This window comes from Schistocerca serialis, chromosome 5 (assembly GCF_023864345.2).
Source record: "Schistocerca serialis cubense isolate TAMUIC-IGC-003099 chromosome 5, iqSchSeri2.2, whole genome shotgun sequence".
Lineage (NCBI taxonomy): Eukaryota > Metazoa > Arthropoda > Insecta > Orthoptera > Acrididae > Schistocerca > Schistocerca serialis.
In genome coordinates this window covers 543,737,286-543,762,566 of record NC_064642.1, presented here as the reverse complement: position 1 = coordinate 543,762,566, position 25,281 = coordinate 543,737,286, and the positions used below count along the sequence as shown (strand labels likewise).

General features: G+C 43.2%; 1 protein-coding gene across 1 annotated transcript in view; it reads right to left on the bottom strand.

Annotated features, from left to right (window-relative positions):
• LOC126481102 (5-formyltetrahydrofolate cyclo-ligase-like) overlaps window positions 1-25,281 on the bottom strand; it is a 91,653-nt gene that overhangs the window by 41,784 nt on the left and 24,588 nt on the right. The window lies entirely within an intron of this gene.

Sequence of the window (25,281 nt, the reverse complement as noted above, 5' to 3'; positions counted from 1 at the left end):
TCATGACGTATGCACTGTGGCTTGTCTTTCTCGTAGACCTCGTTTGCCGCACTGTGACGTTATCGTAAGCTAGAATTTTAGCAAAACACATGTAATCAGAGGGAAATAAAATTAATTTTTTTCAATATCAAGGGTCGTCTTATTTGAGTGCAACCACTAACATTCCTCTTTATTACGTAGGAAACATATGGCAGTTGGATTATACACTGCTTGGAGATAAGAAGTTAATTACCAAGAAGACATGGTAGACATCTGTGTAACTTGTACACGCACACGCTATCGGCGGGTGTGTAAATGCTTTAGAGTTGCAATTCTCTATGACAGACATAACGGCCACCACAGTCCATTAATGTTGTTACCAAGACTTGTAGGCTATATAAGGGTGAAAAGCGTCAGATGTTGAGCGAACACTGAAAGACACAGAGATACCGCACATTCGTATTAGACAATGTTATCAGCACCTGACAGTGCGGGACTCCATTTACGCGTTCGGTCGAATCGTGCAGTATCTCGATTTTTGGTACATTTGGAAGTGACAGTGGCTCGAGGTTTGACGGAACGTGAACTTGAGGGCAGACATACTTGTCATTCAGTTTCCGGTCGCCGACGTCTGACCATCACAAGGTTCAAATGGCTCTGAGCACTATGGGACTCAACTGCTGAGGTCATTAGTCCCCTAGAACTTAGAACTAGTTAAACCTAACTAACCTAAGGACATCACAAACATCCATGCCCGAGGCAGGATTCGAACCTGCGACCGTAGCGGTCTTGCGGTTCCAGACTGCAGCGCCTTTAACCGCACGGCCACCTCGGCCGGCCCATCACAAGGGAGGATGCTCATACTGTGCACCAAGTACATCATAACCCCTTCACATCAGCGCCTGCCAGACGAGAACAAGTAATGGACCCGTTGATCCAGTCTGTGACATCCCGCACCATTAGTGGGAGACTAGGAGACGGCAACGTTTGCAGAGGGGAGCACGGACTGCTGATAAGCGGGTTCTCATTGTGTTGAGCGATGAAGCGTGATTCTCTCTTACCCCGGATGTCCATTGTCGGGCGATTCTCGAGGCGAACTGGGGACAAGTCCCATTCTTAAGGTGTGGGGAGCTATCAGCTAAGACTTCCCGTCTCTGTGAACTGTGCAGCTTAAAAAGACATTACTAAAATTACGATATAGTATCTGTCAACCTGTGCGGGAATCACGAATTATGCGAGCGTAAGAGTTGTGATGAAGTGATATATGAAAGTTTGGATCGGCCGCGAGGCGTTCTCGGATAGCCGATTTGATTAGGCAACCGCTCACGATAAAAGGAAAATCCGTATACGAATCTCTGTCCGGCACAAATTTTCATGTGTCGCAAATATCTGACGTCAAAGCACCGTCACAGAACGCAAATCTATTTCGTAATGTTTACCACTGCTGTAATCGTCAAAGACAGTGTCTGTTCCCTTAAACATACAAGCGTGTGAAGGACATTGAACCGTGCAGGTATACAAGCTGCATAAACACAGGCATTGTAAACACCAATAAAAAAATGAATTTTTGATTTTTGATTGAAAATCCGGAATACTCGAAATTATGATCGCAAACAATAAAAAATATTAAGAGCTGTTCGCGATAACTAATATGTTTTTCGATTACACTGATCAGTCGGAACATTATGACCACCTACCTAATAGCCCGTATGTCCACCTTTGGCACAGATAATAGCGGCGACGCGTCGTAGTATGGAAGCAATGAGGCCTTGCTAGGTCTCTTCTAACAATACCACCACTTGCAAAGTAGGTTAGAAATCAAATTAATAATGTTGCTCACGCATCATATATTCGTTTTATCGGGCAACAACAAAGTTATTGACTGTGGATAGTATCGTCAGAATGGAAATAATGAAGTCACTGTAAAAAAGTCATTAATTTTGGCACTTATCTTGAATGGATTCCCACGCAGATTTCGTCGAAGTTGTTATGGCTCATCTTGTTGATTCTAGGGTGATTCCACTTCGACTGCTAGAATGTCCAGATCTGTATTTTAGCAATATTTGAAGACCTAACGAATGCGTTTTTCAGGAAATTCTTAATGATCAAGCAATCCCAGATCAGAACAATGGTATTGTAGAAATAATTTTTCACTTGGTGTTCACGATCCACATTTTTATTAAACTTCTTGTAAATTCACATATACTTCATAACTGTCACATCATCAAGAAGACAGTTTTGTATCAATCTTCATGTATTTAATTTCCACTTTAACCAAACACAAGACTTGACTGTACTTTTACAAAGCGAAATAACTTAACTTCTGCAAAGTGAAACCACGACTACTCTGTGCGTATTCACGCCAAAACGGTTAGAAGTAAGTCAAAGATTTTGACAGTCTCACAGAAATAAATGCACACAAGAACCATATCACTGTAATATATCGATACATCGGAGTACCTATACATTAATAAAACCAAAAGTGGATATCGTCACAAAAATATGTCTGTTACTTCGCAGAAAAGTAGTACTATGTGCCGTAACGGTCACGTAAATAAAGAACCATTACACTCTGGAGGGAGTTGGCACCACGTCTGGACACGCAAGTCATCTAATTCCCATAAATTCCGGGGAGGAGGGCATTTAGGGGACAGCACATCAATTGGAACTCGACACTGTGGTCCTTGAATCATTCCACCACACTCACGGCCTTGTGACATGGCGCATTATCTTGTTGAAAAATGCCATTGGCTTCGGGAAACATGATCGTCATTGAGGGTTGTACGTGGTATACAACCAACGTACGATACTTCTCATGGTGCCTTGCACGAGGATCACTGGACCCATGGATGGACATGAACGTTTCCCGGAGCATAATGGAGCCGTCACCAGCTTCTCTCTTTCCCGCAGTACATGTGTCAATGTCTTGTTCCCCTGGAAAAGACGGATTCACGCCCTCCCAACGGCATGATGAAAACGATATCGAGATTCATCACACCATACAACGCGCTTCAAGGCGCCAGCGCCCAATGCCGATGGTAACGTGCCCATTTCAGGCGTAGTTGCTGACGTAGTGTTAACATTGCCACGTGTATGGGTCGTCGGTTGCGGTGGCCCATCGTTAGGGATGTTCGGTGCATCGTGTGTTGAGACACACTTGTACTCTGCCCAGTATTTAAGTTTGATGTTAGTTGCGTCACAGTTCACCCCCTGTCCTATTGTACCAGCCTGCCGAGCCTACAACATCCGACATCTGTAATGAGGGGTAGTCGACAGACCTTCGCGACGTCTGGACATGATTTCCCTTGGTTTCGCCACGTGTTGAAGACACTCACCACAGCACTTCTCAAACAGTCTACAAGATGATGAAGATGATGATGATGATGATGATGATGATGATGTTTGGTTTGTGGGGCGTTCAACTGTGCTGTCATCAGCGCCCGTACAAAGTCCCAATTTTTACTCCGTCCATTTGTTTTCACAATCCAATCTAATCACTGGCACAAATGATGATGATGAAATGCTGAGGACAACACAGACACCCAGTCCCCAGGCAGAGAAAATCCCCAGTACCCCGTGATCCCGAGGCACCAACGCTAGCCACAAGACCACGAGCTGTGGACAACAGTCAACAAGTCGTGCAGTTTCCAAAATGCTTGTACCGAGCAGATAGATGGTGTGCCTTCCCCTTTCTACATGGACAGCACGCTCACTGATACTACATGAACAGTGCGTGTGTATGTGTGACCAGCAGTCTTTCCTCGCCTGGTTACGCTATTATCGCCTGAACGGGTTTATAACGATAGCAGGTCTGTGGTCACAATGTTCTGGCTGATTAGTGTATAGGACAGTTGTGAACCCATGTCACATCAGATTACAGTCCATTTTTGATTTCACATTGTTTTGTGTTTTGAAAACGATTGAGTTCTCATTTTTATCGTAAGATTTTGTATATTGCATGAATTTAATCCGTATAGTCTCGTCTGGTGATTCCTCATTTACGTGTATCGTTCACAAACGACAGTGTCTGTCTTAGTTTCTGATACCTATGTACATTTCAGAAGCAACATTTGTGACTACAGGATTCCAAACTGTTTTCCCAACAGCGACCCCTAAACTGTCAGGCTTCAAGTTAAAATATCAGCTCAATTGAAAACAAGAGCAGTTGGCGAAGCATGCTGTTGTACATCTCGATCAGAGGAGAAGTCACGAACAAGTTAGGGCATTCAAGACAATATGCGGAGGCATATAAACTGTTACGACTGAACGCACTGTATTAAAGAAACTGTGCACTGCTGTAACGAGTCACAGGTCGCCCGCTGGCAATTCACTTCGGCTGCTGCTAAGAGCGGGTTCATCGTTCTCTGTCAAATATGTTAATACCACTGACGTTTAATCAGTGGCGTCATCCACAAGAAAACAATGCGTGCTACTTGACAGATGCCACCTTTTAGGAGAAAGAATCATGCCTCTACACGGTCATGACGAGTTGTTTGAATTATACTTACAGAACTCCCGTACACCCAACATTCAGTCGCACACTGTGCCATTCACCTCATTGGCTCTACCGCTCATTGATGGCTGGCCTTATGCTGACAGACGTAACGTTATTCCTGAAATGTTGCGCTCTAGCGGTAACGTTGCAAGGAGTAGCCACACCTACAGCACCTGATAAAAGGCATCCGTACACCCTCTTGTAATGTAGAATTGATCACTATACAGGAGGAGGAGCCACCAGTATAAAACAATGTGGTGAGTATTACACTGTCAGTAGAGAGGAAGTAACATCAGAATGGGCCGGGCAGGAGACAGCTCAGTGACTTCGAACATGGAGCAGTCGTTGGATGTCAGCTGAGAGACAGAACCAACAGGGACATTTCAAACTTCCTAAAGCTGCTTAAGTCGACTGTTGGGGATGAGACTGAAGTGGAAACGCGAAGGTAGACCTACGGCTAAACCAAGACGACTTGGACTTTATGTACTGACGGACAGGGATCGTCGACCTTTGAGGAGGGTGGTTGTAAAAATCCGCCTGAAATCAGCTGAATGTATCACGAGTGAGTTCCAAAGTGCTACCAGCAGTAGAGATAGCACAATGACTACGTAGCGAGCTAAAAAGGAAGGAGTACAACAGCCACACATTTCTGTGGTCATTGCTAATCGATTCTTCAGGTGGGGTGAAGAACGACGCTAACGGACACTGGATGACTGGAAACGAGTGATTAGGAGCGATGAATGACGCTATACCCTGTAGCAATCCAACGAAATGGTTTAGGTCTGGTGAATATCTGGAGAACACTACCTGCCATCATGTGCAGTGTCAACAGCGAAGAATGGAGGGGGTGGCGTTACGGTATGAGGGTGTTTATCGTGGTTAGTGTGTCATCACTTTCACTGTGCTTAAGAAAACATTAAATACGGAAAGATATGAACACATATTACAGAACTGTGTATTACGTGTAATAGAGGAACAGTTCGGAGACGGTGATTGTGTCAGCAGGATAATACACCCTGTCATAAAGCAGCATATTAGAGGCAATGATTTGTGGACAACTTCATTTCTGAAATGGACTGGTCTGCCGAGTGTCCCGAACTGAACCCACTGAAATACCCTTGGGATGCTTTATAACATCGACTTCGCTCTAGACTGGAGCGTCAAACATCACCATCTACTCTGGTTTCGACTTTTGATCAAGACTGGGCTGCAGTTTCTCTTGTGACATTCAGAGAACTCATTGAAAGTGCCCCTAGCAAAGTTCAAGTCGACAAAGGCAAAAGGTCTTCGCACCACATACTAATAATGTTCAGTGACAGGTGTTCGGATACCTTTGATCATTATTGTATACATGTTCTAGCCAATTGCGATTCCATCTTACACAGTGAAGCGCATACAATGCTATCTGAAATCGGTAACACGTTGCACACTTTATTTCGTTTCACTGTGTCGTTAATTACGAATGCAATGGTGTAGGTTGTAAGATATGGCTCAGATGGCTCTAAGCATTATGGGACTTACATCTGAGATCATCAGTCCCCTAGACTTAGAACTAATTAAACCGAACCAACCTAAGGACATCACACACATCCATGCCCTAGGCAGGATTCGAACCTGCGACAGTAGCAGCAGCGCGATTCCGGACTCAAGCGCCTAGAACCGCTTGGCCACAGTGGGCGGCAGGTTGTAAGATATAACACAAGAATTTCTTGAACCGACCGTCTTCTGCAGATGGGTTTCCGTGAACAGTACGGTAGTGGAACAATTATAAATATGTCAGTAAGTAAGAACAACTTGAGGAGCCATGGCAAAACCACGGACAGACGCCTCGCCGGTGGTAACCACAATAACGTGAACAAGAGCGCTAGAAGACGAGACAGAAAATGAAAAAGCTATGTGACCGACGAAGAAATAAATGACTAAGACGATGATGATGCTGGCTTAGAATTCACGGCATGGCGTAGCTGATTGGCTGCAGCGACGGCCTCTCGCGGAATATCGAAGAGCTGTAGTTCCAGGGAAACAGAGTGGTCACGGCAGGTGCGGTAGCAAGACATTTTCAGGAGCGCTACGGGCAGGACTTCGCATACGTGGTTAGCTAAAGAATATTAGTCCGTCTTCGGATTGCTCTGTGTCTCCTGGTTCCCCTTTATTGCGCTGCAGATGATCATTAACTGTATGGTTTCGTAAAACTGTGTAATAAATAAGGACTGAAAAACGTGTATAACAAAAAATGCGGCGGAAAGTAGTCGTTTAATGTAACAGTAGTATCGATAAATTATTTTCACTTAATTTTCTTCTTTAACTGCTTAATAATTAAATATTTTCCTTATAAGCACTAATATTACACTGGTAAGCCGAAACATTCTGACCGCTGCCCATCGCGGGATTCAGTGCCGTCTGACGACGTTGACGTTGACGATGCGACCACGTCAATCGGTAAGGAAAGAGCGAGGGCGGTCAATAAGTAATGGAACACGTTTTATTTTTCTCTGGAATCATGTTGATTTCATTCAGGATTCCACTACACGATATTATTCCTCAATTTGTGGGCTAAAAAATCTTATTTTTCAACATAATCTCCGTTCAAAGCGACGGCGTTTCGCCACCTTACTGGGAAGGTCTGTATGCCTTCATCGTAGCACTCTACTGGTCGACGTCGGAGCCAGCGTCTTGCTGCATCAACAACCTCCCCTTAAAACACTTACTGCTTCCTGCGAACTGCATCCTTCATTAGGCCAGATGGACGTCGGAAGACGTGAGATCCGGGATGTATGGTAGACGATGAAAAACAGTTCAATGTGAGCTCGTCCCGGGTGTGCAGACTTCTGTAAGGGCTTGAGTTGCCATGATGAAGAACAAGTTCGTTTGCATTTTTGCGGCGACGAAAACGCTGAAGTCGATTCTTCAGTTTCCTGAAGGTAGCACAACACACTTCCCGTTGATCGTTGCACAATGAGGAAGGGCATCAATGAGAATAACCCTTCACAGTCCCAGAAGATCGTCGTCATAACTCTACCGGCTGAGGGTGCGGAATTGAACTTTTTCTTCGGAGGAGAGGTGGTGTGGAGCTACTTCTAGTTCGAAGTGAGGAACCCATGTTTCATCGCCTGCGACAATGATCGACAAAAAACTGTCACGATCAGCTTCGTAACGCGCAAGCAATTCCGCACAGATGGTCCTTCGTTGCTCTTTATGGTCTTCTGTTCGGCGGCGAGGAACCCACGTGACACACATCTTTGAGCAGCACAACTGGTGGCGAGTGCGTCAGCACGACCAACAGAGATGTCCAGATGCACAAGGTATTTGACTGTGATCCGTCGGTCAGGTCGAAAGACAGTGTCTGCACGTTCCAACACTGTAGGAGTCAGAGCTGTGCGCGGCTGGTTTGCACGCGGGATATCGGACAGGTGTGTGTCACCTTGCTGCGATGATGACAGGCGCCTCCCCCAACGACTCACCGTGCTTTTGTTCACTGCCAGCTCTCCGTACGCGTTGTGCAAGGACTACGAATATCTGACACTTCTGGTTTTCTGCCAAAAGAAACTCAGTGGCAGCTCTCTGCACATGCGTTACAGACGCTGTTTGAACGCTATCTATAGCGCCACCACCCATCGGGACTTCATGACTATAGGCGCTTAAGCGGGAATAGTCCAAGATGTCCCACAGCAAATTGCGCGTTTTTCAACTGAAACTGGCTGAGAGAAAAAATTTTGGCATAGCGTATTGAACGCCCGTGGTATATAAGGGAAGCAGAGACGACTGTGGAATCATTCAACGGACAATACGGATTGCAAGCGGGTAAATCCACTGACTTAAGCGACTTTGATAAACGGCAGATTGTCATTGGCTGGCGGCTGCGAACCAGCATCTCGGAGACGGCGAACCTGGTCGGCTGTTCGCGTGCTGTCGTTGTTATTATCTCCGTAAAGTGGCTGAATGTCTGTGAAACCATATTAAGCGATTAGGTGTTGGACATCCGCGTCTCATCACAGAACATGCAGGTTGGAAGCTTTCCTACAGGATAGAAGGCTATCTGTGGCACATGTGGCGACAAAGTACAGTGCTGGTGCAAGCACAAGTGTTTGCGAGACCATTTTTTGGCATACACTGTCGAACTTGGAACCCCACAGCAAACGACCGCTACTGTTTGCAATGTTGATCCTGTGAGATCGTCAATTACGACTGTATTGCGTACGACATCATCTAAACTGAATCGTGGATAGATGGAAAATTATCGCCTGGTAGTATAAATCTTTTATTTATTTATTTATTTATTTATATTTTTTTTTCAACAGTTTTATAGTATAGTTCGAAGACGCCGCCACCCAGGCGAACAACTACTCGAAACTTTCATTGTGGCACGGACGCAGGACGTTGGGGCCAGTATTGTAATATGGGGGGGAGGGGGGGGGGAATATACCTGGGCTTTAATCGGTCCTGTAGTGGTAATCCAAGGCGCCATGATAATTGTGGAATATGTGAAGATTATTGCAGGTCACCCGCATCCTGTCACGCTTGATGTTTATCCCGACAGAGGAGGCATCTTCCAGAAGGGTAACTGTTCGTTAACAAGACCAGGCTCGTACTATAGTGGATTTCTGAGCATGATAGTGAATTCACGTTCATGTCTTAGCCACCACACTTGCATGACCACCGACTCGTAATTTACCGTGACCAGTGCGTTGACATAAGGTGCCACATACTCCCGAAAACGGATCAAGAACTAGTCGAATCGCAACAGTATTGCGTTCCAAAGCCGAAAAAACATACTATTAAGCAAGCTGTCACAAAGTTTTGGCTTACCAGTGTATGATAATTGCATTTTAAGTAACAGAAATTTAAAAGGGCTGAGCTTGAGCTATATTAAATCTGGAGGGTTGCATCCTGAGAATCCGATGGAAAGTGTTCTGGATAGTCAGAGACACTTACGTAGAAAAACACAGTAAGATCACCTTCTTTTAAACTTAAATTACTTGTTTAAAAATGCACGTTCTGCAACAACATCAAGATTGCAGACTACCATTAAATTACGTAAAATACGAAAAATTTTATAAATAGTAAACAAAATCTTTCTTTCTTGTATTTCACCCACATATGTCTCAGATGATTTTTATCTGACATTCTAGACAAGTGAATTAGTGGCCAAATGCCGCAGTCCATCTGCATTAAATAATTGTTTATTCCCAATAAAACAGTCTGATAATCTGCGTGTCTCCGACCAATGTAAAATGTCATCAAGTCAGTGAAATGCCACTAATTAAGCTAGTCACCAGCATGCTCATATTTTTTTCTGTTTCTGAATTAGCGATCCCACTTTTACGCAAGATGTCTCGATAGTGGACCTAACTAACTTCTTCAGGTGCTTTGAAACGTGGTCCTATGAGCACTTATTGCTTGAATGCCAGCATGACTGCGACTGTTTTGTCCTTACGTTCATATAATTTTCACTATCAAATAAAAAGTTCAGTTTGTGATCTTTTGCTTTCCATCGTAGCTCACCTACCAATAGGAATTTTAGTTCACACTTACATTTAAGATTTCGCTATGCAACAGCTGGACATGTACTTTTTTTTGTGTCATCAGTCTTCTGACTGGTTTGATAAGGCCCGCCACGAATTCCTCTTCTGTGCCAAGCTCTTCATCTCAGAGTAGCACTTACGATCTACGTCCTCAATAATTTGCTAGATGTATTCATCTCTGTCTTCCTCCACAGATTTTGCCCTCTACAGCTCCCCCCAGTACCATGGAAGTCATTCCCTGATGTGTTATTATCCTCTCCCATCTCCTTGTCAGTGTGTTTCACATATTCCTTTCCTCTCCGATTCTGTGCAGAACCTCCTCATTCCCTATCTTATTAGTCCACCTAATTTTCAACATTCGTCTGTAGCACCACATCTCAAGTGGTTCGAATCTCTTCTGTTCCGGTTTTCCCACAGTCCATGTTTCACTACCGTATAATGTTGTGATGCAAATGTATAATCTCAGAAATTTCTTCCTCAAATTAAGGCATATGTTTGATATTAGTAGACTTCTCTCGGCCAGAAATGCCCTTTTTGCCAGTGCTAGAGTACTTTTGATGTCCTCCATGGTCCGTCCGTTTTTGGTTATTTTACAGACTAGATAATAGAATTCCTTAAATTCATGTACTTCGTGACCATCACTCCTCATGTTAAATTTTTCTCTGTTCTCATTTCTGCTACTTCTCATTTCTTTCGTCTTTCTTCTATTTACTCCAATCCATATTCTGTATCCATTAGATTGTTCATTCCATTCAGAAGATCATTTAATTCTTCATCACTTTCACTTAGGATAGCAATGTCATCGGCGAATTGTATCATTGATATCCGTTCCCCTTTAATTTTATTTCCACTCCTAAAACTTCCTTTTATTTCTATCATTGGTTCTTCGATGTACAGATTGAACAGTAGGGGTGAAAGACTACATTCCTGCCTTACACCCTTTTTATTCGAGCACTTCGCTCTTGGTCGTCCACCCTTATTATTCCCTCTCCGTTCTTGTACATATTGTATATTACCCGTCTCTCCCTAGAGGTTACCCTTATTTTCCTCAGAATTTCGAACATCTTACACCACTTCATTTTGTCGAACGTTTACTTAGTCGACAAATCCTATGAACATGTCTGGATTTTTCTTTAATTTTGCTTCCATTATCAACCGTAACGTCAGAATTGACTCTCTTGTGTCTTTACTTTTCCTAAAGCCAAACTGATCGTCATGTAAGACATACTCAATTTTCTTTGTCATTCTTGTGTATATTATTCTTGTAAGCAACTTGAATGTATAAAATGTTAAGTTGTTTATGCAACAGTTATCGCACTTGTCGGCTCTTGCAGTCTGCGGAATGATTTTTTTCCGAAAAAACTGATGGTATGTCCCCAGACCCATACATTCTACACACCAACCTGAGCAGCCGTTTTATTGCCACTTCCCCTAAATGATTTTAGAAATTCCGATGGAATGTTATCAATCCATTCTGCCTTATTTGATCTTAAGTCCTTCAAAGGTGTCTTAAATTCTGATTCTTATACTGTATCACCTATCTCTTCTAAATCGACTCTTGTTTCTTCTTCTTCTAGCACATCAGACAAATCTTCCCCCTCATACAGGCCTCCGATGTAGTCTTTCCACCTGTCCGCTCTCTCCTCTGCATTTAACAGTGGGATTCCCGATGCACTCTCAATTTTAACACCCTTACTTTTAATTTCACTGAAGGTTGTTTTGACTTTCCTATATGCTGAGTCATCCATTCCGACACTCATTGATTTTTCGATTTCTTCACATTTTTCGTGGAGCAATTTTGTCTTGGCTTCCGTGCACTGTTTATTTCATTCCTCATGTACTGCTCGCTGGAAGTGGAGACTTTGCGAAGCTGGCGCCCCAGAGTAGGTCAGACCGCGGTGTTGATCTTGGCAGGCGGCCAGCTCCGCCCTGGAGTAGTTCTCGCGAGATTCAGACGCAGCAAAACGTGGCGACCTCGGCCCACCATTCGGCGCAATTGTGCTCCGGTGCACCTGATATACGATCTTCCAACGACCGCTGCAGGAAGCGCCAACCCAACCCAACCCGCAGACCACGGCGACGATGCGCTCAGCGAGCGAGCAGAGTTCTGTCGGGACAACCAGTACATTCCCACCGCAGCAGATGAATGCAGTTCCTTAATGGATGCATCTGTTTCCGGCAATGTCCTTTGCCATTTAATGGAACATTCATGCGGAGTACATAGAGGCCATCACACTTCTCTTACTACAGCGTGTCTCACGAAAAATGATCAATATATGGCAGGAACGATGATGTGAATCAAAATACTTCATATGAACATAAGTCCTGTTTCGAATGGCTTCCGAGAAAGAACACATTTAATGTGAACTGTTATTTATGTTCTGTATAATCCAATATACTCTCAGGTTTTCACATGTACGACTTTTAGTAACCACTATAACATGCATTCTACAAAATATTAATTGAACAAATATGTATTTTTAACAAATTCACCTCTAACCATCATCGTACACGCCACATTATAGCCGTTGTAACGTCCACAATTATGTTCAAATATCCCACTGTCAACTTCATTGCATTTCTGCACTCTTGGGAGAACACGCTGTGCTGCCTGTCTGAGTGACTCAGCACGTTCCCTAATGAAGGGCCGGCCGGAGTAGCCGAGCGGTTCTAGGCGCTACAGTCTGGAAACGCGCGACAGCTACGGTCGCAGGTTCGAATCCTGCCTCTGGCATGGATGTATGTGATGTCCTTAGGTTAGTTAGGTTTAAGTAGTTCTAAGGTCTAGGGGACTGATGACCTCGGAAGTTAAGTCCCATAGTGCTCAGAGCCATTTGAACCTAATGAAGGAAGCAGCGTCCATGATGCGACCAAGCAGTTCATCTCGCGTATTCACCGTCGTTTGTATACACCAGACTTCGTCCAACACCATAAACAAAAATGTAATGGCGTAAGGTCAGGCGGTGTTGGTGGTTAATTAATTATACTACTGCAACCAAACCGACCATTAGGGTAAGTGCGGCTGAGGTGTTCCCTCACACGACTGATAATATGAGGAGGGGCTCCGTCGTGCTGGAAGTACATTGCACACTGTACAGCACGATTCAGATGTTCCCTCACACGTCTGGTAAATTGTTGAGGGGCTCCTTGATGTTGGAAATACATTGCAGTCCCCGTAGCCAAACGAATGTCATCAACGTTTTCAAGAAATGAATTTTTCAAAAAATGCAAGTAATTCTGTCCCGCCATCGCTCTTCTAAAATGATTGGAGCTGCCAACACGTTACCTACAATGTCACGCCAAACATTAATCGAAACTTGGAAATAGATTTAAACTGCAGCATCTGGATTTTCCAGCGATCATTGATGATTATTACGTGTGTTGTTGATTCCATTCCGTGTAAATATTGTTTCATCAGTGAACGTATTAACGGAAGCAAACGACGATTATTATTTAACCAATGAAAAAATTCAAGCCCTGCAGTGTTGTCAATGTGAAGATTGTGGATACGCTCTATCTGGAAGACTACAAGTTTTCCGCATGTCTTTCATGGGTCACTGATATTGTTAGAACGTAACAAATGTTTTGATTTCGTTTTTCAAAAAAATGAGAAGGTTCATAAGGTTGTTTGGTCAGCAGTTCACAATTAAGCTATGTAAAGAATTTTAGGGTCCATGTCCAGGTGATGCTAAAGGGCGTGAAGATCCCTGTCAAAGAACTGGTGTTTATTAAAGTTCAAAGAGAAAAATTTGGGCGAGTTGGATGGTATCACATTGGGTTAACAGATCTACCTGAGCACGGAAGGCAAATTAAAAAACAAAAGAGGCAAGAAAATTAATTAAGAAGAATTTCTGAATATAAGCTCAAAATGAAGAATTAACATTACAGTCAAATGAAATTCTTTTCCCCGAAAAAGATGAAGAGGCAGTGATGTTGAAGTTTGTGAAGATTCTTTGCAGATATCATGTGATGACTTGATGTACCCTCTACCTGAAATACAATTTAGTATAATACATTACAATTGCGCAATGTTGCATTGCAAAGTATTACGTGTCGTGTCACTTTTTGTGCTACAGGTGCCATTACAACAGCGAAATATTGGATGCTGGATTAATTACCAAAGGAAACAGCACACTCACTGTATATCTCAATAAAATAAAAAGGGCCCAAAAGAAAGTCACGAATCACTTGATTATGAATTTCATGGTCGATGCAGGATAGGCAAGATGGCATCTATCTTCTTTAATGGACACCAAGATTCCACTGAAGTTGTGTTACAGCCAGATAACTCAAGTTATCCGTTTCCAAGTATTGTGAAAGAAGAGCGTTACATTGTTTGCAGTCAGCCAGGTGGAGGCACGAGGGTGAGTCAATTATTATCCCCGAAGCAGTTAAAAAATTGTATTATAATCAAATAGGAAACTTACACGAATATCATTATTCGACATACCCTCCTTGCGTTTCAGCGCACTTGGTCCATCGTTGTACAAGCTTTCTGGTGCGCTCATAAGAGAAGGTTCTGCGAGCAAACAAGTGATAGTCAGACGGGGCAAGATCGAGACTATATGGAGGATGATCCAGTACTTCAAATTTGAGTTTCTGGAGCGATTCAGCAGTATGCGGACGGGCATTATCGTGCAACAACACAACACGTTTTGACAGTAATTTTCGGCGTTTGCTTCCAATAGCAGGCTGGCAGTATGCATCTCAATGTAACGTACACTGTTTATTGTTGTGCCCCTTTATGTTCCAGTACTGGACCGTAAGCATCAGTTTTCCTTCAGACGGTCGGGTCTCGAAGATTTTCTTGGCCGGCGAATTTGGATGTTTCCATTTCATACTCTGCCGTTTACTATCCGGCTCGTAATGATGGATCCATGTTTCGTCACCAGTAACGATACTGTGTAAAAAGTTGTCCCCTTCGTTACCATAGCGATCCAACAGTTTTTTTCAGATGTTCAAGCGCGTTTGTTGATGCAACTTTGTGAGTTTATGAAACCTAAGTCAATTGTGGATGGTTTCGTCGGCAGAACCGTGATTATTTTGCAGAGGATGTCAATAGTTCATCTTCTGTCCAAGAGAATCATTTCACGTGAACGCTCAATGGTTTCTTCATTTGTGGCGGTAAGCGGTCGTCCGGCTCCTCCGTCGTGCGTAACACTTGTGCGACCATTTCAGAATTTTTCAATCCATTCGTAGACACTCCGTTGTGGCAAAACACTGTTCCCCAACTGTACCGAAAGTTTTCGATGAATTTCGGCCCCTGATACGCCTCCCGATCACAAAAAACGGATCACTGAATGTTGCTCTTCTTTGGTGCAAGTAGGCAGCGGAGCAGCCATGATTAACAGCACGGCAGCCATAAGAAACTAACCTAACAGCTTGAAAATTGCAAAGCATGTGTCACCAACGTAAAACGACAGTACTACCAAAATAAACAAAAATGTAACTCAATTACGGGTAATAATTGACTTACCCTCGTACTAGTACATGCTTGGAGTAGTACAGTCTGTGAACAGCTTAGGAGGGTGAACGCCGTGTGTTCGGTCCTAGGTCGTCTTCGTTATACAAAAGGCTCCCACAATTTGGTAAACACTCTACGATCAGGAATTCGACGTGATGGAAAGCACCATTGTTATTCTTCGATAGCAGCACTAGTGCTACCATCCCAGAAACCTTAGACGTATGCCATGCTTGTATGTTCTTCGTTAGAGTTGATGTATGTCATTTTAGCCAGCGTGTGTATAAAGACCATTAACCGATGCTTCTCTCTGACCTCTGACACACTCTCAGCCCCTTGCACTACTTCACTCGCAACGCGCCATGGACAACTGCGCGTGGTAGTTGGCAAGGAAGTCAGGAAGTCGGTGAAGAAGGGGGCAGCGGTGGGGAGGGGGGGGGGGCGGGGGGTTGCAAGACACACACGTTTTTGCTTGTAGCTCAAAAGCAAATGTGCATTAATTTGTTCTACCCCGTTAACAATTCGGAATAGGCCATACGGCAGCATGAAGGTTTTAGTTACAGATGAGCTTTCATGTCAGAACCCTGAACGTTTGACGCCACGAATTTAACATTTCGGGGGAGGTACCGATGTTTGGCGCAAGTGGGCGTTGAAATAATTCGTTGACGAAAGTTGAAAACTTGTACCGGACCTTCCCGTTTTAAGCGAGCGGTCGCCTTAACCGCATCGGCTGTCTGGACACACTTTGCGTCCGACCCAAATTCTCAACTTACCGCACCGCACCGCACCGCACCGCACCGCACGCTACGAAGTAGCGTCAACTGTCCACTACCTCATTTGCTCGCAGCGTCTCTTGTAGTCTCACAAGAGGTACGGACGCTATTGTGCATCCGCGTTGAGCAGGCAAGTGAAAATTTGTTGACTTGTCTGATATCCGCAATTCGGATGCACAATGGGATCCGTGCCAAACGTGGATTACAGGGCACGCAGCGAGCAATGAGGCAAATGGGCAGTGGACGCTACTTCGTAGCGTACGGTAAGTTGACAATTTGGGTCGGACGCAAAGCATGCTCGGATAGCCGAAGCGGTTAACGGGACCGCTGTAGAAAAGCGGGAACTTCGGGTTCGAGTTCCGGACCGGCACAAATTTTCAACTTTCGCCGTTGAATTATTCCATCGCCCATATGTGGCTGACATCGTTACCTCCTTTGAAATGTTGATATTTACACCCGTTGTATAAAAAAAAGTGGTGCCGGTTGGGACGGACATGTTTAGTTACAGATGAACTTTCATGTCACATCCCTGAACGTTTGACGCCACGAATTTAACATTTCAAGGGAGGTACCGATGTCAGCCACAAATGGGCGATGGAATAATTCAATGGCGAAAGTTGAAAATTTGTGCCGGTCCGGGACTCGAACCTGAAGTTCCCGCTTTTCTACAGCGGTCCCGTTAGCCGCTTCGGTTATCCGAGCACACTTTGCGTTCGACCCAAATGTTTACATTCATCTTCTATGTCCTACCTGAACTTCCCAAATCAAAACATTTTTACCCAAACAACGGTAAAACTAGCACTTGCAACCTACGTCCTCAATTATTTGCTTGACGTATTCCAATCTCTGTCTTCCTCTACAGTTTTTGCCCTCTACAGCTCCCTCTAATACCATGGAAGTCGTTCCCTCATGTCTTAGCAGATGTCCTATCATCCTGTCCCTTCTCCTTATTAGTGTTTTCCACGTATTCCTTTCCTCTCCGATTCTGCGTAGAACCTCCTCATTCCTTACCTTATCAGTCCACCTAATTTTCAACATTCGTCTATAGCACCACATCTCAAATGCTTCGATTCTCTTCTGTTCCGGTTTTCCCACAGTCCATGTTTAACTACCATACAATGCTGTACTCCAGACGTACATCCTCAGAAATTTCTTCTTCAAATTAAGGCCGGTATTTGATATTAGTAGGCTTCTCTTGGCCAGAAATGCCTTTTTTGCCATAGCGAGTCTGCTTTTGATGTCCTCCTTGCTCCGTCCGTCATTGGTTATTTTACTGCCTAGGTAGCAGAATTCCTTAACTTCATTGACTTTGTGACCATCAATCCTGATGTTAAGTTTCTCGCTGTTCTCATTTCTACTACTTCTCATTACCTTCGTCTTTCTCCGATTTACTCTCAAACCATACTGTGTACTCTTTAGACTGTTCATTCCGTTCAGCAGATCATTTAATTCTTTTTCACTTTCACTCAGGATAGCAATGTCACCAGCGAATCGTGTCATTGATATCCTTTCACCTTGTATTTTAATTCCACTCCTGAACCTTTCTTTTATTTCCATCATTGCTTCCTCGATGTACAGATTGAAGAGTAGGGGCGAAAGGCTACAGCCTTGTCTTACACCCTTCTTAATACGAGCACTTCGTTCTTGATCGTCCACTCTTATTATTCCCTCTTGTTTGTTGTACATATTGTACATGACCCGTCTCTCCCTATAGCTTACCCCTACTTTTCTCGGAATCTCGAACAGCTTGCACCATTTTATATTGTCGAACGCTTTTTCCAGGTCGACAAATCCTATGAAAGTGTCTTGATTTTTCTTTAGCCTAGCTTCCATTATTAGCCGTAACGTCAGAATTGCCTCTCTCGTCCCTTTACTTTTCCTAAAGCCAAACTTATCGTCACCTAGCGCATTCTCAATTTTCTTTTCCATTCTTCTGTATATTATTCTTGTAAGCAGCTTCGGTACATGAGCTGTTAAGCTGATTGTGCGATAATTCTCGCACTTGTCAGCTCTAGCCGCCTTCGGGATTGTGTGGATGATGCTTTTCCGAAAGTCAGATGCTATATCGCCAGACTCATATATTCTACACACCAACGTGAATAGTCGTTTTGTTGCCACTTCCCCGAATAATTTTAGAAATTCTGATGGAATGTTATCTATCCCTTCTGCCTTATTTGACCGTAAGTCCTCCAAAGCTCTTTTAAATTCCGATTCTAATACTGGATCCCCTATCTCTTCTAAATCGACTCCTGTTTCTTCTTCTATCACATCAGACAAATCTTCACCCTCATAGAGGCTTTCAGTGTATTCTTTCCACCTATCTGCTCTCTCCTCTGCATTTAACAGAGGAATTCCCGTTGCACTCTTAATGTTACCACCGTTGCTTTTAATGTCACCGAAGGTTGTTTTGACTTTCCTGTATGCTGAGTCTGTCCTTCCGACTATCATATCTTTTTCGATGTCTTCACATTTTTCCTGCAGCCATTTCATCTTAGCTTCCCTGCACTTCCTATTTATTTCATTCCTCAGCGACTTGTATTTCTGTATTCCTGATTTTCCCGGAACATGTTTGTACTTCCTCCTTTCATCAATCAACTGAAGTATTTCTTCTGTTACCCATGGTTTCTTCGCAGCTACCTTCTTTGTACCTATGTTTTCCTTCCCAACTTCTGTGATGGCCCTTTTTAGAGATGTCGATTCCTCTTCAACTGTACTGCCTATTGCGCTATTCATTATTGCTGTATCTATAGCGTTAGAGAACTTCAAACGTATCTCGTCATTCCTTAGTACTTCGGTATCCCACTTCTTTGCGTATTGATTCTTCCTGACTAATGTCTTGAACTTCAGCCTACTCTTCATCACTACTATATTGTGATCTGAGTCTATATCTGCTTCTGGGTACGCCTTACAATCCAGTATCTGATTTCGGAATCTCTGTCTGACCATGATGTAATCTAATTGAAATCTTTCCGTATCTCCCAGCCTTTTCCAAGTATACCTCCTCCTCTTGTGATTGTTGAACAGGGTATTCGCTATTACTAGCTGAAACTTGTTACAGAACTCAATTAGTCTTTCTCCTCTTTCATTCCTTGTCCCAAGCCCATATTCTCCTGTAACCTTTTCTTCTACTCCTTCACCTACAACTGCATTCCAGTCGCCCATGACTATTAGATTTTCGTCCCCCTTTACATACTGCATTACCCTTTCGATATCCTCATACACTTTCTCTATCTGTTCATCTTCAGCTTGCGACGTCGGCATGTATACCTGTACTATCGTTGTCGGTGTTGGTCTGCTGTCGATTCTGATTAGAACAACCCGGTCACTGAACTGTTCACAGTAACACACCCTCTGCCCTACCTTCCTATTCATAACGAATCCTACACCTGTTATACCATTTTCTGCTGCTGTTGATATTACCCGATACTCATCTGACCAGAAATCCTTGTCTTCCTTCCACTTCACTTCACTGACCCCTACTGTATCTAGATTGAGCCTTTGCATTTCCCGTTTCAGATTTTCTAGTTTCCCTACCACGTTCAAGCTTCTGACATTCCACGCCCCGACTCGTAGAACGTTATCCTTTCGTTGATTATTCAATCTTTTTCTCGTGGTAACCTCCCCCTTGGCAGTCCCGTCCCGGAGATCCGAATGGGGGACTATTCCGGAATCTTTTGCCAATGGAGAGATCATTATGACACTTCTTCAAATACAGGCCACATGTCCTGTGGATACACGTTACGTGTCTTTAATGCAGTGGTTTCCATTGCCTTCTTCATCCTCATGTCGTTGATCATTGCTGATTCTTCCGCCTTTAGGGGCAATTTCCCACCCCCTGGACAAGAGAGTGCCCTGAACCTCTATCCGCTCCTCCGCCCTCTTTGACAAGGCCGTTGGCAGAATGAGGCTGACTTCTTATGCCGGAAGTCTTCGGCCGCCAATGCTGATTATTTATCAAAATTTTAGGCAGTGGCGGGGATCGAACCCGGGACCGAGGACGCTATGATTATGAATCAAAGCCGCTACCCCTAGACCACGGGTACGCTAGATCTACAGTAAAGTAAAGTTTTAATGTTCAACGGCATTACCTTTTTAGTAACAGATTAACGATAAGCGAAGTTAACTTTGTGACTAACGTTGCGGTACACAGATATGATACAGAACCGCATCACCCCTAGGCTATGGGATAAATACCTGCTGGAATGTACGACGTTAATGCAGGATGGCAGCAGACCGTGTTACTCGTTTCGGACCTCTTGATAAGTATGGAGGTGTGATTACACATGTCAATCACATCGCGATTACGGGCAGCATGGGGTTCACGCCTGAGCCTCAGGACGTGCGCTAGCAGCGCATGTCGGGTTTTTCAAGCGTTAACCTCGCGTCTCAATATCTCGGGATGTAATGGGAATATTGCGATGCAATCAACTCCATTGTGTATGTGCTTTGTCATGCTATGGATTGCTGAAGAAAAATTATAGGAGGTCCATTTACAAAAACTTAAGTTTGTGTTAAAAAACACATATGCTTTCATTTTAGAATGTTTCCAAATGTGCACATTCATGGGCCCTAGCCCTACGTTGATACCGGTGAACGGTGAAAGTCGTTTTCCAATAGCTGTTATTGTTCCAGAGATATTTTGGGTGGACAAGATAGCTGGGACACCCTGTATGTGTGTAATATATATATATATATATATATATATATATATATATATATATATATATATATATATATATAGAATCTAGTTTACGGTTTGTCTATCGGTGCCGAAAGACCCCTACCCCACCAACCACTCCGGTAGCTTCAATTGTGTAACACAAACAATAGTCCATCTACGATAAAATATGAATTTGTATTCCGAAAGCCATCATATCACTAGCACGAAGGACACAAAGTGTAACAAAATCTTTACCTCAGACATCCTTTCTCGTTGCACTCGAGCTTGGTACCCGGCAGTATTATTGACACACGTATGTACACGCCCGAAATATCTAACTTTATCCTCGTGGACATTACGTTTCGGAGAAAGTAATAACTTTCTGAATTCGACTGGAACGTACAATCACACTAATCCGAGAGTCGTGGGGTCTAGTTCCTAAGCGTCAACTTTCTTCTGTTTTCAGGTTTTTCGTTCCTTACACTGCAAATAAACCAAAAGAATGCTGAATGTTTTGTATTTATTAATGTTTGCATAAAAGGCATGGTAAACAAAGACAAAGAAAAATTTTGGATTGCAAATAAACTTGCAGGAGGGGATCATAAGGCGTACATGAGAACTTCGTATGTAAAATTAAATACTTTTATCATGTTACAGTTGATTTTTATATGCTCTGGGTGATATTCATCGTAAAAACAGGAGAAGTAGTAATTTTCTCTGGTTCTTGCACATGTTATAAAGGCAGCATTTTAAAAATTACATGGTTGTCTTAATGTTTCTATAGGAAAATAGACTTGGTTTACATTCATAAAAGACTTTCTCTCATAGCATTGTTTAGTAGGAAACCAAGGATAACGTATCATTGGAAATTGGAAATTTGTGGTAAGATCTTATGGGACCAAACTGTAGAGGTCATCGGTCGCTAAGCCTACACACTATTACATCTAACTTATACTAACTTACGCTAAGGACAACACACACACCCATGTCCGAGGGAGGACTCGAACCTCCGACGGGGGAAGCCGCACGGACAGTGACAAGGCTCCCAAGACCGCGCGGCTACTCCGCGCGGCCAACGTATCATTTCGACAAATATTAGCGAGATAAGCTGATGATGTACAGTGGAATGTATTTTGTTGCAGTCTTCTCGGAATGTGATTTGTTTTTCTCTCTCGAAAAGATCCGTTTTGAAGCTTATTGGTAAAATTCTTTTCCTAACGGTAAAAACAGATATCGGAGGTTTCCATTAGCAGCAGTGGACTGCTCAAAGGTCAAAAGAAACTAGTAGGATACGAAATCCTGTATTCCTCAATTACAATCCATTCTTCGAAAGTTAGTTACAGTGCCCTGGTGGACATTGTCAGTCTTTTCTCAGAAATTTCACAGCATTCCCAAATTTTCCTTTGCCTTTTTTTCATGCCTTTTGTAAAAACATATTAATAAACACAATATATTAAGCATTTTTTTTCAGTGCAATTAACGAAAAAATTTAAAGTAAAACAGTGCTTCCGCATAGGGACTCGAACCAACGACCCCCGTATTACCGTTCTGTACTCCTTCCGTTGCGTCAACCCCTGCCTGGAAACAACGCTAACATAAATGATTGATGCCTCGCCCTACCCTCGCCAAAAATGCTACTTTTTTTCTAAACCCTTCAAACCCTTCGCATCTGGAGCTCGTCCTTCTGTCACTTTCGTTTCTGGCCAAACCCTGCATGTAGCTGAAATTTGGACGTAATCGGCGACGGAGAGTAGGCGCAGTCCCTTTCTTAGTAAGATCCCCAGACCGACGAACAATTGTCAAAAAATGGACAAGATATTCATAAGTGACGTCTTTGGTAGAAAAATTACGCATGCTTAGGATTCCTTCGATATCTCTGACTGGCGTGTCTTCCCCACCGCTAGATTTTCTTGTTCGTTCACAAAAAATCAGACCAGACATATACTTAACGGATGTGACTGGTTACCGCTTGTGTACTCAAATGACATCGAATCTGAGAATTTAGACGCATTACATTTCTTTTCTTTGTTTTGGGTCAACCGCCACTATTTCCATTAGAGCTGCAGTCCGCAACTGTATCCAAACGACTTTATCTCAATATATACTACTGCGTCATATGAGAACAGCTCATCGAGAACCAGACATCTGCTTAGCCACGAATAGGCTTACCCGCCCTATAATAGAGGACCACAAGTACCTCACCCCGTCGTACAATGGAGGCTAGGCGGCGATCTTCAATGATTTGAGCAGCATGATAATGAACTCACCTTGAGATTTTAGCTGTTAATTCGGCAGATTTTTACCCGATGAGAAACATATGGGTTGTTACCGCGCTCCATTCCCGTGATCACCATCGGCCTTGACCTCAGGTGCCACGTACTCCGGAAACCCATCAAAGACTTGTCGAATCCTTGACAAGCAGAATTTCCACTGTATTGGGTTCCAAAGGTGAAGTCTTCCAATGACCTTCAAACTCGCACTTCCATGTCGTAGGGAGTGGAAATGTCTGCTGGCGCGATCTCATCGTATCATGTCAGCAGACAGTTCCTCTGGCTTGTGCAAAATCTCACTGTCAGCGAATAGTTCCTCTGCCTCGTTCAAGATCTCACTGCATTATTTCTGTTCATTCCTTTGCGTCTAACAATTGGAGTCTCAACAATGACGACTTATTTTGCATTTTATTTGCGCTGCAGACGCCTTTCTTTTTAAATTTACTTACGTTCTTACTACAGACATTTCACTATAGCTTCCTTGAACTTCCTACTGATTTTATTTCTACGTGACTTATATTGCTGGATTCTCTTCTTTCTGTTCCTGTTCCTTTCTGTATTTCCTTCTTTCGTCGATCAGTCGGAATATTTCTTGTGTTGCTCAGTTTGCTCGAATTACCGTCTCATTTTTATCTCTCCAACTGCTGAGATGCGCTTTCCTTGTCAACTAAGTAACTTACTGTGGCATTCATTATCTCCATATCTACAGCCCAGGGACTCCAAACGCACGTAACCATTCCTGAGTGCTATAGTATCTCACTTATTTGGACACTGATGCTTCTTGATAATTGTCTTAAACTTCAACCAAATCTTCATTAATAAATTGTAATCTGAGTCTGTATCTCTTCCTGGGTATGTCTTAAAATCCAGTATCATATTTCGATACTTGTCTACCCATGATCAATGCAGTTGGTGCCCTTCTGTATACCCAGACTGTCCTCACAGTGGCCGGCCGATAGTAGCCTAGCGGTTCTAGGCGCTTCAGTCTGGAACCGCGCGACCGCTACGGTCGCAGGTTCGAATCCTGCCTCGGGCATGGATGTGTGTTATGTCCTTAGGTGAGTTAGGTTTAAGTAGTTCTAAGTTCTAGGGGACTGATGACCTCAGATGTTAAGTCCCATAGTGCACAGAGCCATTTGAACGATTTGAGCCATTCCTCACAGTGGGCGTAAATAGGGACTGGTGTAAAAAAAAATTGCTGTTATAAATGCGAGATGATGCTCCAGAGCCGTAACAATTTCAATGAACACAAGTTTGTGTTCACCATCAGTTCCTGCATAAGCTTTACTGAGTTGTGCTATTGATTTACGTCCATATGGGCCATATTCTGTCACTGGACAACAAGCCATTATTATAGGATTTTGATTTCTCGGCTGTCAAACATAGTTTCCTTAAAAATGACATAAACAGCCAAACGTGAGAATTTTGTTGCACAGCACTTAAACTCTTTCGACAACTGGACACATGTGTACTCGCACTGGGAACGTGACATATACTCTTCTTAAAAGACCTGGCCAAGTTACTCTTATTACATTAAAGCACAACCAAGCGAAAATTCCGTTCTGAAAAACATTAGCCTACAGGCAAACGGAATATGTTTTTCATCAATGCAGTTACAAAATCTCTGCGATGGTTACGACGTGAGGGTATTGAGAGTGACTTCGGCAGGTCTTGCAAGAAGTGTATATACTGCCTTTTCAGCAGGAGTGCAAATGTGACCAGTTACCAGAAGTGTGTTACTGACGCGTAACATAAATACAAAGCTTCAGATATGACGTTATGATTGCCTTGATCACATGTAGGTGTGCTGGATTACTAGCAATATGTACCATGTATTCATCTCAGACACATGCGCCGCTTCTTGATGTTGTTGCCATCAGAAGAAAGTTATGCTTTTTAACGTTTTACTTTTTTTTCGTTATGAGATAATGTAATCTTAGGCGTATATTGGAATTTGTACATCTATTGCAATAACTACTGCAAAGGTAATCTCATTTTTTATTTCAAATTCACAGTCCGATACGGTGGCACATAAACAAACGTGCGGTTTATCGCACAGCATGATTTCACAACCTGTACACTGATGGTATGTCAAAAAGAAATGTAAAATCGTTAATTTGC